Below are 15,875 nucleotides of genomic sequence, written 5' to 3'. Positions count from 1 at the left end.
GTGCCCACGTTATTCCTCTCACGGATCAATCGACCTTGGCCGATGAGGGTTTTCCTTTTTATCGACCACGCGAAAGTGTAACACCGTTTCGGCGGATCTATGCAGTCATGGGTTGCATTCGATTGCTATTCGTCGACGAAAACGCACTCCCAAGCCTCGAGGCATCACACTGACTCTCTGGAGGGCAGAGTAGGGCAATAATCAACTAATAATTAAAAATGACTAATAGTCTGATTGAACGTTAGTCATAGCAAAATAGTCATTAGTCAAAACTTTTTGATTAGTTAGTGATAACTAATTAATGTATGTTAATCGCACAATAGTGACTGATGACTAAATATTGATGACTGATCGTAAACTATTATACTAATTCACTAATCAGCAATAGCTAACGATTACTTAGAGCTGTGAATAATTATTAGTCATTTTTAAATATTGGTTGATTATTGCCCTACTCTGCTTGCTAACATAGATCTACGAAACATATATTTTAAATTTTAATTTTGGGCCCAAATAAAAAATTTTTAAAAATGCTTTTTTTATTTTTGCATGCAACCTTGTAAATTGTAATTTTTGGAAAATCTTTTTTGTAGATCATTTAGTAAAACCAATGTTTCCAATTGCTCAGAAAAAGTCAGGTCGTTTGGTCCGATCATAAAAAAGTTATACTGTTTTAAAGTGCGTTCAAATAGTTTCGTGGTTCACTGTGTCTTCAAAAGAAAATAAAACCGTATTTCGCTGCCTTCGCATTCTACATTGAAACATTCAACAAAATACTATTCACGTTGTAATTAACGTGTGTTCAGTTTTGCTACTCACTGTACAGTGGTCGACAAAAGTGTTCGTACTCCCTTTAAAACAGAATAACTTTTTTATAATTTTACCAAACGACCTGATGTTTTGTAAGCAATTAGAAGTTTACGGAAAGATGTTTCGGTTTACGAAATGATGTGCAGAAAAACATTTCCCAAAAATTATAATTAACATGCAAAAATAAAAAAGGTATTTTCTAAAACTGTTTTATTTGAGCCCTAAATTAAAATTTAAAATATATGTTTTGTAGATCTATGTTAATTATACATATACAGAAAATTTCATCGAAATCGATTGAGATACACACGAGCTACAAGCGGTGAAAAATGGTGAAAATCGTAGTTTTACTAAATCCACAGAATCGTCCATCTTTCGACGCGTGTAGTTTTTCCCTGCGACAACCGATTTCGATGAAATTTTCAGTATGTGTATAACTAACATAGATCGACAAAACATATATTTTAAATTTTCATTTTGTGCCCAACTAAAAAAGTTTTAAAAAAATTACTTTTTTATTTTTGCATGTAACCTTGTAAATTATAATTTTTGCAAAAATTTCTTTTGCACATCATTTAGTAAACGAATGCTTCTAATTGCTTACAAAACATCAGGTCGTTTGGTACAATTATAAAAAAGTGATTCTGTTTTAAAGGGCGTACCAACACTTTCGTGGGCCACTGTATATCCATTTGAACGCGCAGGAAGTTGTTGGCCCAGGTGAGCCAACGATCAACGCCAAAAAACTCTATTCACACTGACTTGCTAATACGGGTAATTAGTTTCCAACCGACGCTCTCCGGAGCGCAGAGATATTATTTCCTTCGGCAGCAGCTTCGCTTGGATGTCATCCGTGAAATTCGTCGCGGCCGGACTTTACTTTGCTTCCTCATTAAATCTGGGTTAATTGCAGAGGCGGGAAGTGCAGGCTCCCATTCGTATCATTATATGCGTGGGATCGCATAATGTACGTATGCATCTAGGAGAGCCGTGAAGAGTTCGTATCGGTGCTAGATTCGAAGCGAAATCATCTGGCTGACGTAAACTTGTTTAGGAGCTGTGCTCGTTGTTTGAGTGTTCGTTCATTGGGTCCACGGATTTTTATGAGAACTCGCGTTTTCGCGAATCAACCCGAGTAGGCGGGACTTAGTTGGATCGTATCGGGGATGATTAAAAGATAGAATGAATGTTTAAAATTACTAGAACCACGGTAGTGAGCGCGGATCGTTCATCAACGTTGTTTTCGAAGAAGAAGAATGGAAATTTCCGGAGTCGCGACGAGAACAAGACCGCAATAATCTAGTCTCGAAGAAGAGAATGATCGACCTCCCGTCGCGTGGTGACGGAGATCGTTGAAAATGCAAATGCGAGGAACCGCTGGAAATAGAACCAGCCGGTTCCCGGTGGAAAAACGAGAACAATTCGTCTTCCGTTAATTGGTATTATTCTAAACAGCTGAATCCGAAAAGTGGACATGTCCTCGCAACAAATGCCGCGAACATCGTCCGCAGCATTTCTCCATTGTTATAACAAACACAATTCTACACCACAAGTTTTCTCTTAAAAGTGTACGTCCTCGAAAGGGCCGTTTCGCAAGGTCATTTTGAATAACTTTCTCCTTTGCATAAATGTTCTCCGTCGCTTCGTTCAGGAGTTATTAACGAAAAACACGGACCAATCAGAGCGCGTCTACGCGGGCACAATACGCTTGGCCAATAGCAACGCCGCGCTCAGTGGGGCCTGTCGCCGAGGCGGAGTCCGACCGCTGTAGCCTGGTTTTTCGTTAATAACTCCTGAACAAACCCGCGGACAGCATTTTCGTAATGGGAAAAGTGATTCGAAATGATCTCAAGAATATTTTTCGGACACCCTGTAGTCATTTCGCATCGCGTCTGCAAAACTGATCGCGAATAATATAAACGTATTCGCGATTCGTTTTCGATCGGGCTTAAAGCATAAAAATACAATTCCAATAAACGTTCAATTTTCGAGCCGAAGCAGCAGCACACCGCCGCGAATACTTGAAATTGATTGAATTTCCCGTTCTAGAAGACTAGTCGCTAAATGCAATATCTAGCAGTCGCGGGAAGCCGGTGAAAACATTGCGCCGATTGTTTCACGGTTCGATATTGAAAACGTATCTGCGACGAAGCAGCGAATATTCCTCGATAGTCCTCGTTATAAAAGGAGAGCACAGAGTTCGACGAAGTTTTTCAAAGTACTCGAAGAAATTACGAAGGGATTTTTCAGACGGTGACGAAGCCGGACACCGGCGGCGGGGTGGATGAACAATGAAATTAGTCGAAGACGTTACGATGTTTGAGTGCTTACTCTCGACAGGGTGCGGTAAACGCATTATTAAGAAGTTCTCCGTGAAACGAAGTGGCTACCAGAAAAGGGGTTCCAATATAGGTTAAGTCTCTTACACAATGGCCTAGTAACTCGAGCAAGCGAGGAACATGACCGGCAACAACAGGGCCAGCAGAGTCACAGGACCAACATTTCCGTGGCATAGCTATTAAACAATTGGATGCTCTTTACTTTACCGGACTGAAAAATTTGTGCCTTTCTCCTATAAATTATTATGTACTTGGTATCTAATCCAGTAGACTTGTCCCCGGGGCAGCTGCAGATCGAAGTTTCAAACCTATAGGATCAATGGTTCAGGAGTTATGTTTGTTTAAAGTTCAGCATTTTTCGGTGTTTTTGACAGGTAAGGGCGCCGCCATACTGGTTTGTAGTGACGGTCGCGCGTTGCTTACCGAGCTGAATAATTAATTAATTGGTTGGTGATTAGAGAGAGGTCGGGGAGGGGGCAATGACAACAAACCAATATGACGGCGCCATTGTCAAAAACACTGCAGCTGCTGAACTTTAAGCAAGCATAACTTCTGAACTATTGATCCTACAGGATCGAAACTTCGTCTGCAGCCGCCCCGGGTACAAATCTGCTGGATCACATACCAAATACATCATAATTTATAGGAGAAAAGCAGGGCTTGAAAACAGTTATGATATCGGTTTCGGTCCTTGAAACAGTTATGAAGGACCGATATTCTGAATAACTGTTATGAAGGCCCGAAATTTTGGTTGATATCGGTTTCGATTACGGTCCTTCGTACATGGATATCGGTCCTAGCATAACGGTCTAAGACTGACTAAGACCGATATTTTTTCGGTCCTATATCGGTCCTCATATCGGTTCTAATTGTAAGTTCTAAGTTTCAAGTTATAGCAATCAGGGCTTGAAACGGGTCCGAAAATAACTACCAACATTAAAAACGGTTATATTTTGGTCATAATTGAAAGTTGTTTTATTATAACAATAAATGTATACATTATTGACTATTTTTGAAGTAAAACTTCTTTTGGCAGGGTGTAGGCCTAATTCGCGTCACGGAATTCGCGATACGAAAATGCGTAACGGAAGTGGTGGGGATGGTAGGCCGAGCTAGTCTTAAATAAAAAATGGCTGTATCTCGAGAACGGTGCGTCCTACCGCAAAAATAACGAAATTTTCGAAAGGCCCAACCCCGAAGCATATAGGGTACGCCCTACCACATGACATACGTAGTCTTTTGAATTTTTCAAAAAAAACCACGCGCGGCAAAAGTGAAACTTCTTGCAGTCTAGTAATGTTTAGAAGTAAATTAAGATTGGAAATGGTAAATAATCCTAATGAAACGACAATAAGATCAGGAACAACTCTCGGTGCAGTATTTGCAAGACATTTAGACAAAACTGAATCACAAATATTTATATCATATTTTAGCTATCACAAGCCAATTGTTTCAATGACAGAATCATAGAAAATCATAGAAAAAATAATGAACTATCAAAAATTGCGACGCAAAGAAGGAGAGCGTATGGGAAAGAAAAAGACATAGTTCATAGCATTTTTTAGTTTTTACTTTTACTTTTTTTATTGTAATTTTAATTTTCGTTATGTAGCTTTGGCATGTTCAAACGAATTAATAAAATATCATCTACAATATTCGACGACATGCTCGATCGGTGTGGAGATAAATTAAATTTTAGTGCGGAAAATAGTCTTTCCACACTAACCTGAGTTGGCGGAACAGTCAAAATTACACAGGCCACCTTATATAATTTAGGTAAATTAATTTTTTTTCCTTCCCAATACTGGATAATATCCATCGTCTTCGGAACTCGAGGTTCTTGGCAATACTCATTAAGTTCATTTTCAATTGTTAAGCATTGCAATGTGTTGCTCGATATGCGTTTCGCTGCCGCATCTTGCAGTAACAATTCAAAATCATCTTCCTCTTCATTATATGTATCAGTGGCTTCATTTAAGTTACAAGTAGAAACGTGATTTGATGTGCTTGCTAAATTACTACACATTTTGTTAATTCTTTGAAATGTAAGTAATATACAATTTTTTGCTTTCCCTATTTCCTCATCAGATAATATAACATTATATCTTGGGTCCAAAAATATAGCTGATAAAAATGTATCATTTTGAAATAATTTTTTTTTCCTATGTTGCATGTTACTAATTATAGGTAGATTGAATTCATTTTCGTGTTTACTTGTTTCTATGATACATCTCTCCCAGATTTCATAAAGATCGCCAAGAGTTAAATGTTCGCGTTGTAATTTCTTAGTCGCAATTCGGGCAGGTGTCAAAACCTTAATTAATTCAATAATTTTACTCCACGTTATGTCTGAGAACTTCAATTCTTCATCATCAATCTGTGTGTAAAATTGTTTTATTTCGACCAGTCTTTCCAACATGTCCAAAGTTGAATTCCACCTTGTTGAACAATCCAAAATTGCATTTTTTTACATAATGCAGATAACGTTGATTTTAAAATTGGTGTTCGCAATTTTTTAACAATTTCCCTACATTTTCCTATTATCTCAGCTATCTCTCTTCTCTTTAAAAAATCGCATATAGCAAGTTGTAATGTGTGGGCAGCACATCTAATAGTAGTAATAACAAATTCTGTTTCCCTTACTGTATCAAAAATTGCTACATCACATCCTTCTCCTTCGGGATCAAGTAATAAAACATCAATGTTTTGCGATTGTTCTATTACATCGCCTTCGGAATCAGATTCACATTCTTCATTTAAGATTCTTATACATTTCAGCATTCTTAGAAACATTAAATTTGCTGCATGTATGCATAATTACAAATTTTAAATGTTCAGCGGTATGCCTTTCCAATAATTCTATCACACCTATGGTCCGAATTTCAATTTTTTGTGCGGCTATAAATTGAATATTTATCCCCAAAAATGAACGCCCCATACATGATGCGGCATCTACTTTTAGGGACACCAATTTTCCACTAATTTCGTTTTTAATTTCTTGTCTTATCGTATTTGCTTTTATCTGTAAGAAAGTAGCACGATAGTAAATAATTTAGGCTGTGTTTCCGTTTACGTCCGTGCTCAGAATTGGATGAAATTTTGGAAATAGGTTCCTTTCTGACTAAAATAATGATTGTCAGAAGGATTTTTGGCGACTCGAAAAAAAATATTTTACCATGTCAATGTCAGTCCCTACCTTACCATTTTTGCAATTAGTTGAAAATATCAAATATGTATATTCTGGAGATTAATATGAAATGTTTCCAAAATTCCAATAGTTAAACCAATTAATTGAATATCTACAATGGGAAGATTATGCGATCAGAATTACTTAAGATTAGGTGGTAGGGGGGGGGGTGGAGGGGCGACCAGGGATACGAAAATCCAGGAGTAGTATTTTATTTTATTTTAATTATATACTTATATTTTTACCTACAAAAGAGAAAGTCCTTCTGACAGTCATTATTTTAGTCAAAAAAGAACCTATTCCCAAAATTTCATTCAATTCTGAGCACGGACGTAAACGGAAACTTCGCCCAATTAACAATTTATAGTTTATTGTTATGTACATACCATTACTTGTTCTCGAACTTTGTGTGAATTAATTAATTCTTTGTTGGGTATCATATTTATGATATCGCGGAATGCTTTGTCATCCATTAAAGAAAAAGGTCTGCCGTGAATTGTTATTAATCTTATACAAGCATTCATTACATCCAATTTTACTCTCTTGTTCTTGTTATCATGTTTACTACTTGTAGCTTCTTCACAACATCTTTTTCGTACCTCTTTTTCCATCATAACGATGGTAAAGCTATTAGGGTGATAGTTTTCCAAGTGCCTTAATAAATTTGTGGAGTGGTTCTAAAATATTAAATTTACAAAATTAAGGAAATATCAGAGCTTTAAAATTTTTTTTTAAACAAATATAAAAATTGAAATATATTGTCTACATACTGAAATTTCTGCAGAACAGTTTTCAATGGTGCACTGCATTTTCTCTATGTTATTGTTATTATTTGTGAAATATTTACGTACAATATCGCATTGTTTTCTGCCCATTATGTTATAGTTTAACACTTAAGTAATTAATAATTTTGTGCGATAGCAAACTCGCGACTTGATTGCATAGAAAAATCGAGGCTGTGATGACCGGTGCGCTCGACGGCAAATTAATGTCGTGAGGGCTAGTTTTAGACAATGGTGATGGTGACGTTGAAAATAACACTTGCACTTTGTAACTAACTAATATATATATATTAAAAATAGATGGTGTGTGTATAAAACGAAAATTGCCACTTGCCACTACGAAAGTTGCTGAGCTTCTCTCTAGGCTCTAGGTTTTCGCTTGCAGAGTGGTGAGTCTTGTGTCCAAGAGGATGTGTTTTGTTTTACCAGAAATCATTCTGATTGGTATCCCCGCAAAAGCGTCACCGATGACGTCGAGTCAACAGTCGCGTCGGCAATCGACAATAAGGTGCCGGTCTCTTTGCCACCGATTACAAAGCATCGGCCGACTCTTAGAAGTCGCTGTGCCTAAAGCATCGGCTGAGCAACAAAGTATTAGAACCGATATGAAGACCGATATAGGACCGAAAAAATATCGGTCTTAGCCAGTCTTAGACCGTTATGCTAGGACCGATATCCATGTACGAAGGACCGTAATCGAAACCGATATCAACCAAAATTTCGGGCCTTCATAACAGTTATTCAGAATATCGGTCCTTCATAACTGTTTCGATCAAGCCCGAAATGAAACAGTTTCAAACAGTTATTTCCGGGCCCGTTTCAAGCCCTGGAGAAAAGCACAAATTTTGAGCAAAGTAAAGTTTACCCAAAAAATTACTTGCTTGTTGCCTAAAATATTTTTATGTTTGCTACTATTCAACAATCAATTGACGGTACGTAGTGCACCTACAGTTCTTTTTAAATATTTTCTTATGTTATGCATCAGATTTTGGTGGCCACCAATTCTTTTTTTATTCAGAACACATCATTCTTCCATAGAATGTCTACACATGTTATTATTTCATGATCAGTTGGGAATAATATTAAAATAATTGGTACAGTCACCCCAAGTACAGAAGTGCGAGGGGTTAAAATAAAAATTGTCATTGTCTACCGGACACGGGGTCCTCGATTCAGCCGTGGAAGGGACGACGGTTAATTTTCAGGCGGCGCGGCCTGCAGGATATAAGTGGAAACGCACTGGTCCGCGCCGCGGGGCTACGAAGCTCTTAGAATGTCGATCGATCGATCCCACGTGACTGGATCATCAGCACGCGCTCGAAACGCGACGAAAGCACACGGGGGGCGGCTAAGGAGTTGCAAAATGCTAAGGGACGATCACTAATGGGCGGGGGCGCAACAGTTGCGTGGGTGGATGCGCGTTTGATGGGAGAGTGGAGCGGAGAGGTGGAAGCAGGGCCGAAAGAGGGATGAAAGGCACACGTAGGAAGGGGGTTAAATCCCGGTGCCCGTTGACGTGCCTCAGTATTCATCTAGTATCCACGCGATGAGCAACCCTAGCCGCGGGATCTCCTAAGGGTGAAGCTCTGTTTCGTGATCGTCGTTCACCGGTCGCGCCCGGCCTCTCGAATTTCATTAGACGAGCACTCGATCTTCGATCAGTGCGGCACACTGTGTTCAATTCTCGAAGATCCGGTTTCCGAAAGGTCTGTCGACAGTGCTGGTAACACGAAAAATATCAATTAACGTTACAGATCGAGAGGCTTGCTAGAGAAGCCACGTGGAAATAGTACATCGCTCGTGTTTAATTTCTACGCATTTCGGTCACATGACCGCCGGACAAAAGCGCGGGCGTTTCGTATACACGCTAGGACGTAGCGATCGAGTGTCCTTGTCTCGCGATGAGACTATTCCTGTACAATGTGTCTCGTTCCAAACGATTCCTGACGGCGTATCCTTCGCGAGTGCACCATCAGCGTGCTTTCGGGAAGCCGTGCATTAACCCTTTGCACGACTTTGTCGAGGGTGAATCGACATCAGAGAAAGAAAATTGTAAATACAACGGGATCTTACATGTATTCGGTTCTTCCTTTATTTACTTTTTAGTTGAAAACAAATTTGAGTTCCACAAATATCAATTTCAACAAAGTTTGAGAGCTATATCTAATATAGCTAGTAAACAAAATGGTTTAAAATAAGTAGTAGTCAATTTAAAATTTAAAAAAAACACTTCAAGTAGTAGGGAGTTTGTTGGCAACAACGTTTAAAAGTAATTCGGAGTGTAAAGGGTTAATCCTGAACGAGCTACGGACTCAATTATTCTCCAAATACACTTCATTGCGAAATCAACGGCAGGTTCACCGGGGGCCATTTCACTGAACAATTTTAAGTCAGCGCGTTCAACCCCCGCGTACCTTTGGCGCGCGATTTATTTATTATGAGAGCGTAAACATGTACAAAACAGTTTTCGTCGGTACAAAGGGTCGAGTTTGAAACGTGGACGCGCGTAACCAGTTCGGATAATCGAGGTTTCATCGAGCTAGCGCGGTCGTTGCCTCCGCTGAAAGCCGGGACCGATTGTCAGAAGGAGTTGCTCGGGGCGAGTCGTACAAATGAGAAATCGAAGCGACGATGGGTATCGGCCTCGGCGTGTTCCCGCTTCGAACATTATTCCCTCTTTAATGGTTCATCGGTTTCAATAGTTCCTATCGATCTACCCGTTATGAAATACGACCTAATTTATAAGCATGCGTTTATGTCGCGCACCCACACGCCACCGGCTCGTCTTCGGTCTTCGGCGTCTACCCGAAGACCTTCACGGATGGATCAGAGTCGCCAGATTAGGACTTGTGTCCCCACTCTACCTCCCCCTCCACGAGGAAATTTTTCTACGATGCTAATTCCCACGCTTCCGCCGCGGCCCAGTCACGTGCCGCGTTTCTGGCTACTTTTTGTACCCCCCACTCGAGTAAACATTACTTTACCGGACTCAATTAGGATGTATTTGGTAGTCCAGTAGATTGTATTTTGTAATCCAGTAGATTTGTACCCGGGGCGGCTGCAGATCGAAGTTTCAAACCTGTAGGATCAATGGTTCAGGAGTTATGCTTGTTTAAAGTTGAGCATTTTTCAGTGTTTTTGACAGGTAAGGGCGCTGCTATATTGGTTTGTAGTGACGGTCGCGAGCAGCTTACTACTACTTAATTATTTTGCTCGGTAAGCGGCGCGCGACCGTCACTACATACCAATATGGGGGCACCGTTACCTGTCAAAAACACTGAAAAATTCTCAACTTTAAACAAGCATAACTCCTGAACCATTGATCCTACAGGATCGAAACTTCGATCTACAGCCGCCCCGGGTACAAATCTACTGGATTAGATACCAAATACATCATAATTTATAGGAGAAGGCACAAATTTTGAGTCCGGTAAAGTAAATAGCAGCCCCCCACTCTTATTTCCTCTTTTACGACGCTGTTCCCCGCTCTACCTTCCCCTTCTGCGAATGGCAGGGAGGGGGCCACCCGTTCCCCTCGATCCGTGCTCCCTAAATTTAGTACAGAGTTTAGTACCATTTTAATTTATCTCAATTCTAAAAAGGCTAGTGCCACGGAAAATAAGATTTTCTTTGATTCGAGTTTCTCTCTCTTGAAATTTGCCTACAAAAATTGCATATTGTATAAACAGCCACAGTCTGCGAATGACACATGCACGACGGAGACGGAACGCGTCACGTGATCGGGTCGTGGCGAAAGCGTGGGGAGTAGCGCGGTAGATGGGGAAGATAGAAAATTCGAAGCAAAGAGAAAGTAATTTTTAAATGAATTTTTAAATGAATATTCAGTGAATATTCGTACAATTGAATTTTCCTTACGCTCCGCCATTCAGCACTGAATATCCTAGGTTATGTCTGATCCGCTTACGCCGTTCATCCTACCTTTGAGCTACTATAGAATACTTTTTCTACCTTCTCCCTCTCTCCCGCTTATTATAATCGTTCGATTGTGAAAATATTCCATCGCGTCGTGCATTACCGCAGAAAATGAAACATATAACTAAACGTTAAAATAAAATGGCAACTGAAAAGTTCAATGCTCGGTTCGCGTGTAAATGATTCAATATATATTATTGGGTAAATAAATTCTCCCGGGGGGATTCGAACGATAAATAAATGGAAAAACGATTTTCAACACACAACGTTCATCGGAATTGCGTATAGTTCCGATTCACGCTGCATTGACTGGCAGCGTCGATGCGGAAGCGGCGTATAAACTTCCGCGAAACACCGTGCGTAACGACATTAACGTTCGATTCGATCGAAATCTCGTCGAACGGCGTAAAATGATTTCGAGCTGCTCGGATCACGCGCCGATCTCGATTTCTCCGACCGACTCGATAATTGCCATTCTGGTTCGCCACCCACGGATCGAGAAGAACCGCACCGATTAATGCCGCCGGCGTCAAAACAATGTCAATGGCGTTCGGCGAGGAAATCGTCCGGTCGAACATAGTCTTTGTTTACTTGGTCTGTGCTCAGTGCGTGTTGTGTAGCGAGCAGTTTTTAAATTCTCCCAGAATGCTTAGTCGTTTGTTTACATATAAGGTCGGCACACACTTTCCATTCCAAGTCCGATAGCTTGGCCAAAAGAAATCGTACAGCGACCATCGAGGGCTCATTTTAAAGCTGAGACTTCACTCTTCAAGCTCGCGTTGGTTTCGTTGCTTAAAAAAATTTTTAGTGCCCGCTCGAACGTTCGAATTTGCAAAATTCTCAAAACAAAATACCATGTTTACTCTCTCACCCGTTGTATACTGTACAAAATTTTGTTGAGAAACACAAGTAGCTGGCTTCGAAAGTGGAAGGTTCAAGTTTTAAAATGAGCCCGGAACGAATATTCTACGACGTTTTTTCGTGAAGTTACGACACAATGAATTTAGGCAATTACCGAACGAACATTTAGCGATCATTTAATTTTGCACGCGAGTGTAGATCCCTATCTCCGACGTTGGCCATATTTAATAGGTCGCCATATAGTTGTAGCCGTGTACTTCATTGTTGGCCACTCTAAATATTTTTCAGTAATCACGTTCAGCGTGTTGCTTGATTCCAATTTGCGCTTCATTTACCCCGTAGATTTTCCCTGAAATTGTTTTGAAGATGGATCAATACCCGGTGAAGACGAGGGTGAAGCGGGACACCTCGGCGAATTCGATCACCATTTTACCGCATCCATTTCCAGTATCTCACAAGGGAAGGACCCCAAGTGTCCGACTTCGATTTTGATAATTTTTTGGAGACGATGGTATATGGATCCCTAATGATGTCTGCAAAATATTAGGTGTAGTTACTCAATAGTTTTCAAGATATAAACGATTAAAGTTTCATACTATTCGTATCAAACAAGATATGAAACTTTAATTGTTTATATCTTTGAAACTATTGAGTAACTACACCTAATATTTTGTAGTCATCATTAAGGATCCATATGCCATCGTCCCACAAAAGATTATCAAAATCGAAGTCGGACACTTGGAGTCCTTCCCTTGTTAGCCGTTGCGTGCATTTCAAATAATGTGTTCCCTTGGACGGAACCCTAGTAAGATCGAGAGTGTTTTATTTGTCTCCGAATTTATTGAAAATAATTTTGTAATTTTGTAATTTATAATTTTTAAATTTTTAATAACTCCTAATGTTGCTTGCCTTCAAAGGGAGTACCATATTTTTGGGACACCTTGTATTATTAAATTATATTTCCTAAAAGTATCCAATTTTCTTTGAACAGAGTTCTTTCAAACGCATTTGCGGAAAACTGTCCCGAGAAATTTTTTATTTTTTGGTGTATATGGTCCAAGGTGTGGTCAACGTGTTCCCTCCAAAGGAAGTATTGCATTCTGGGGAATAATTGCCAGCCCGCTTCTCACAGAACATTGCGAGTCGTGAACATTGCTCGGCCCTGCTGTTTCCCGGCCCTTTCTCTATTTTTTTCGTCGACGATTTTCTACACTTCCGTTTCACTCTAACCTCTACTCTCCCTAAGAAGAGGCGCGCTGCCGCTTTAGCGTTCCACAAACGAGCAACGACCGCGGAAGTGCTGAAACGACGCTCGGCAATTTCGGTATGCACCGGCTCGAGTTAAACGGCCGTCAAACGCCACCTTCCTCTTTTGTTCCGTGATTCATTTATGTACAATTAAACGAACTACAAAACGAACGATTATCGCCCGCTCTGCAACTCGCCGGGAAATAATCGATACGCGAATTTCCTCGTTGCAAGTCTACCGTTCTCCAGTCGAACAATTTATCCCGAGAACGGTCATGGTTATTGAGATGGGGCCCCGTCGACGTGCGCTGGGATTCGGACGCCATCTTGCTTTCGGGATTGCGTAACGTGACTTTTTCGCGTGAATATTTCTTTTTTATACAAAATTTTAAATCGATCGAACAACGGAAAAACGGACTGCATCGAGCTTGAAAATGGTTTATTTTTGAAACTTGGTTTTCTCCATTTTCGTACATCTGCGATCATTTGCAGCAACATTTTCTTTTACAAAAATGCCGTTCGCGGCTTTGTTAAGGAGTTATTAACGAAAAACACTATTATGCCAACACGCGTCTAGGTCGCGCTCTGATTGGTCCGTGTATTTCGTTAATAACTCCTTAACAAAGCCGCAGACGCCATTTTTGCGAAGGAAAGTGTTGCTTCAAATGATCTCAGGATTCTCCCATTTGTCGTTCCATGCTCTATAACTATGTGCAAATAAAATACCAGGTCATCGTAAGAAAAAGTGTGAAACTTTCAAATTTCGAAAATTAGATTTTTAAAAAAATTTTCTTTTGTTCGTCATTAGTGTCACAATGCTAGCGGGTGTCTCTACAGTAGGGATGTCGATTTTTAATCGATTATTTTCATAAAATAAATCGATTTTTAGAATCGATTCTTCAATATCCGATTTTTACAAATAATCGATTCTAAATTTGTAAAAATAATCGATTTTTATGGCAAATTGTATGACTGTACGTGGAGACCGTGGAGTTGTTTACTGTGGAGACTGTATAAAGATATCCAATTGCATCAAAAGTAACTATATAAATGTTCGTAAAACGCGACAATTCTACTGCGCATAATGATTCTAACGGAACTCGTTCATTGGCTAATTCACTACTCGTACTCGGCCGATCACGCGACCATTGGTTGACGCGCAACGACATGCGCGAAACAAGTACCTCAATTTTGCTATAAATGCATAAAGATCCGCAGTCTAATAATTATTATTACTTTATTTCTGTAATAAAAGAGTCCAATATAATTTTGATCTTCGTTTTTTTATCATTTTTAGACATTCCTAAAAAAAATCGATTATTCAAAACATCGATTATTTTGGAAACGATTGTTTAGTGGATCGATTCTTGAAGCTTCGATTATAATCGATTCAGAAAAATCGATCTTTTTGAAAATAATCGGCATCCCTACTCTACAGTGCCTACTCTACAGTGTGGAGTCTACGCCCTATCTGGATCGGCGATCTCGGTCACTTGAGTCATAACGAAATAATCTTCGGAGTTCAATTCGCGGAGGATTCCCGTGGAAAGAAGTTCTTTGTCGCCGTATTATCCGTCATTCTTAAAATTGAATTACTTCGTCTATCCTCCATCACGGAGGTTATTATTTGCACTTGACTCGGCAGCGGCGCGGAGAGTTTCGATTAAGGATCTTAACCGGCCACCGAGTCTGTTTTACTTCCGAATAGATTCCTTATACTTTTCTCCAGTTGGGTCACTCCAGGTGGAAAGCGATAGTTAAATAAACATTCATTTTATGACAGTCTTTTTACGTTGAAAGCGACATAACAATATTAATATGTTCTTAGATTTTTTATATTTTTCACTGTTTTATTTTTCACCCAGTCCTTCGTAATTGCACAAAAGTCCGCAGTCCAGTTATCAGGTCTGTAGCAGAGGAAACGGTCGAGAGAGATTCTTAAATCGGGGTCCGTCCGCTACATTCGTCAAAAATTTCGGTTGCTTCAGGAAGTAACTCACTATGTTATCTTTCGATTATAATTCACTCCCACACCTTGCCTCTCGTCTTCTATTCTCGTTTTAGTCATGCGGACACGGAGATGATTCGAAACCGAATTACAACTTCAACTTATCCTATCGTTATCAAAAGATAACCGTATTCAGAGAATTGTTTATCCGACGTAATATAAATACAGTAAAGCCTTAGGTATTAAAATATGTGTCAACCAAAAGTTGTATTATTCGACGAAGTAAATATAATACCGAAGAAAAATTTTCTTTTCGAAATTTCAAGGTAGCGAATTTTTTTACGTTGACCTTATGCTTTGTTTACTTGCATAAAGTTATAGAGCATAGAAAGGCAAATTCAACGATATACAGAAACGTATATTTACGATGTGATATAATGGAGAAAACCAAGATTCCAAAATAAAAGTCCGAGGAGTGGGGGGAGTACAGTAAATATGGGCCAAACAATATCTCTTGTTCCATGTCATTTCAATCAGAAAAATGTCGCAAGTCCATATATTGGTAAAATTCCATTCAGAGCAATTAAAAATAAGAAAGTTTCATTATTGAAATTAGGATCATCTTACGCGATGTTTCTGTTTTTGTTTTTTATTTACACGCGTTGTCCTTCCCTACGTTCGGCGTGGTCGACGAGGTAACAAATAAACAGTAGAACTGTACGATCCAAGAAACAGAGGTTTTTCTTAGATCAAGGCTTCACAGTATC

At 39.6% G+C, this 15,875-nt stretch overlaps 1 protein-coding gene across 5 annotated transcripts in view; it reads left to right on the top strand.

The window, feature by feature from the left end:
* LOC143213025 (uncharacterized) overlaps nucleotides 1-15,875 on the top strand; it is a 126,786-nt gene that overhangs the window by 36,049 nt on the left and 74,862 nt on the right. For 2 of the 5 annotated variants that reach the window (XM_076432465.1, XM_076432460.1), the window contains exon 1: nucleotides 7,981-8,841. The exons of 1 other annotated variant lie outside the window; for it this stretch is intronic. The gene's annotated coding sequence lies outside the window, so the exon portion shown is untranslated. Of the gene's footprint in view, nucleotides 1-7,980; nucleotides 9,171-15,875 lie in introns of those variants that run through there. 2 more of the 5 variants (XM_076432462.1, XM_076432461.1) reach the window with 2 other exon arrangements.

This window comes from Lasioglossum baleicum, chromosome 10, assembly GCF_051020765.1.
Source record: "Lasioglossum baleicum chromosome 10, iyLasBale1, whole genome shotgun sequence".
NCBI lineage: Eukaryota > Metazoa > Arthropoda > Insecta > Hymenoptera > Halictidae > Lasioglossum > Lasioglossum baleicum.
Note: the sequence above shows the minus strand (reverse complement) of the source record. Positions and strands in the feature narration are given on the sequence as shown.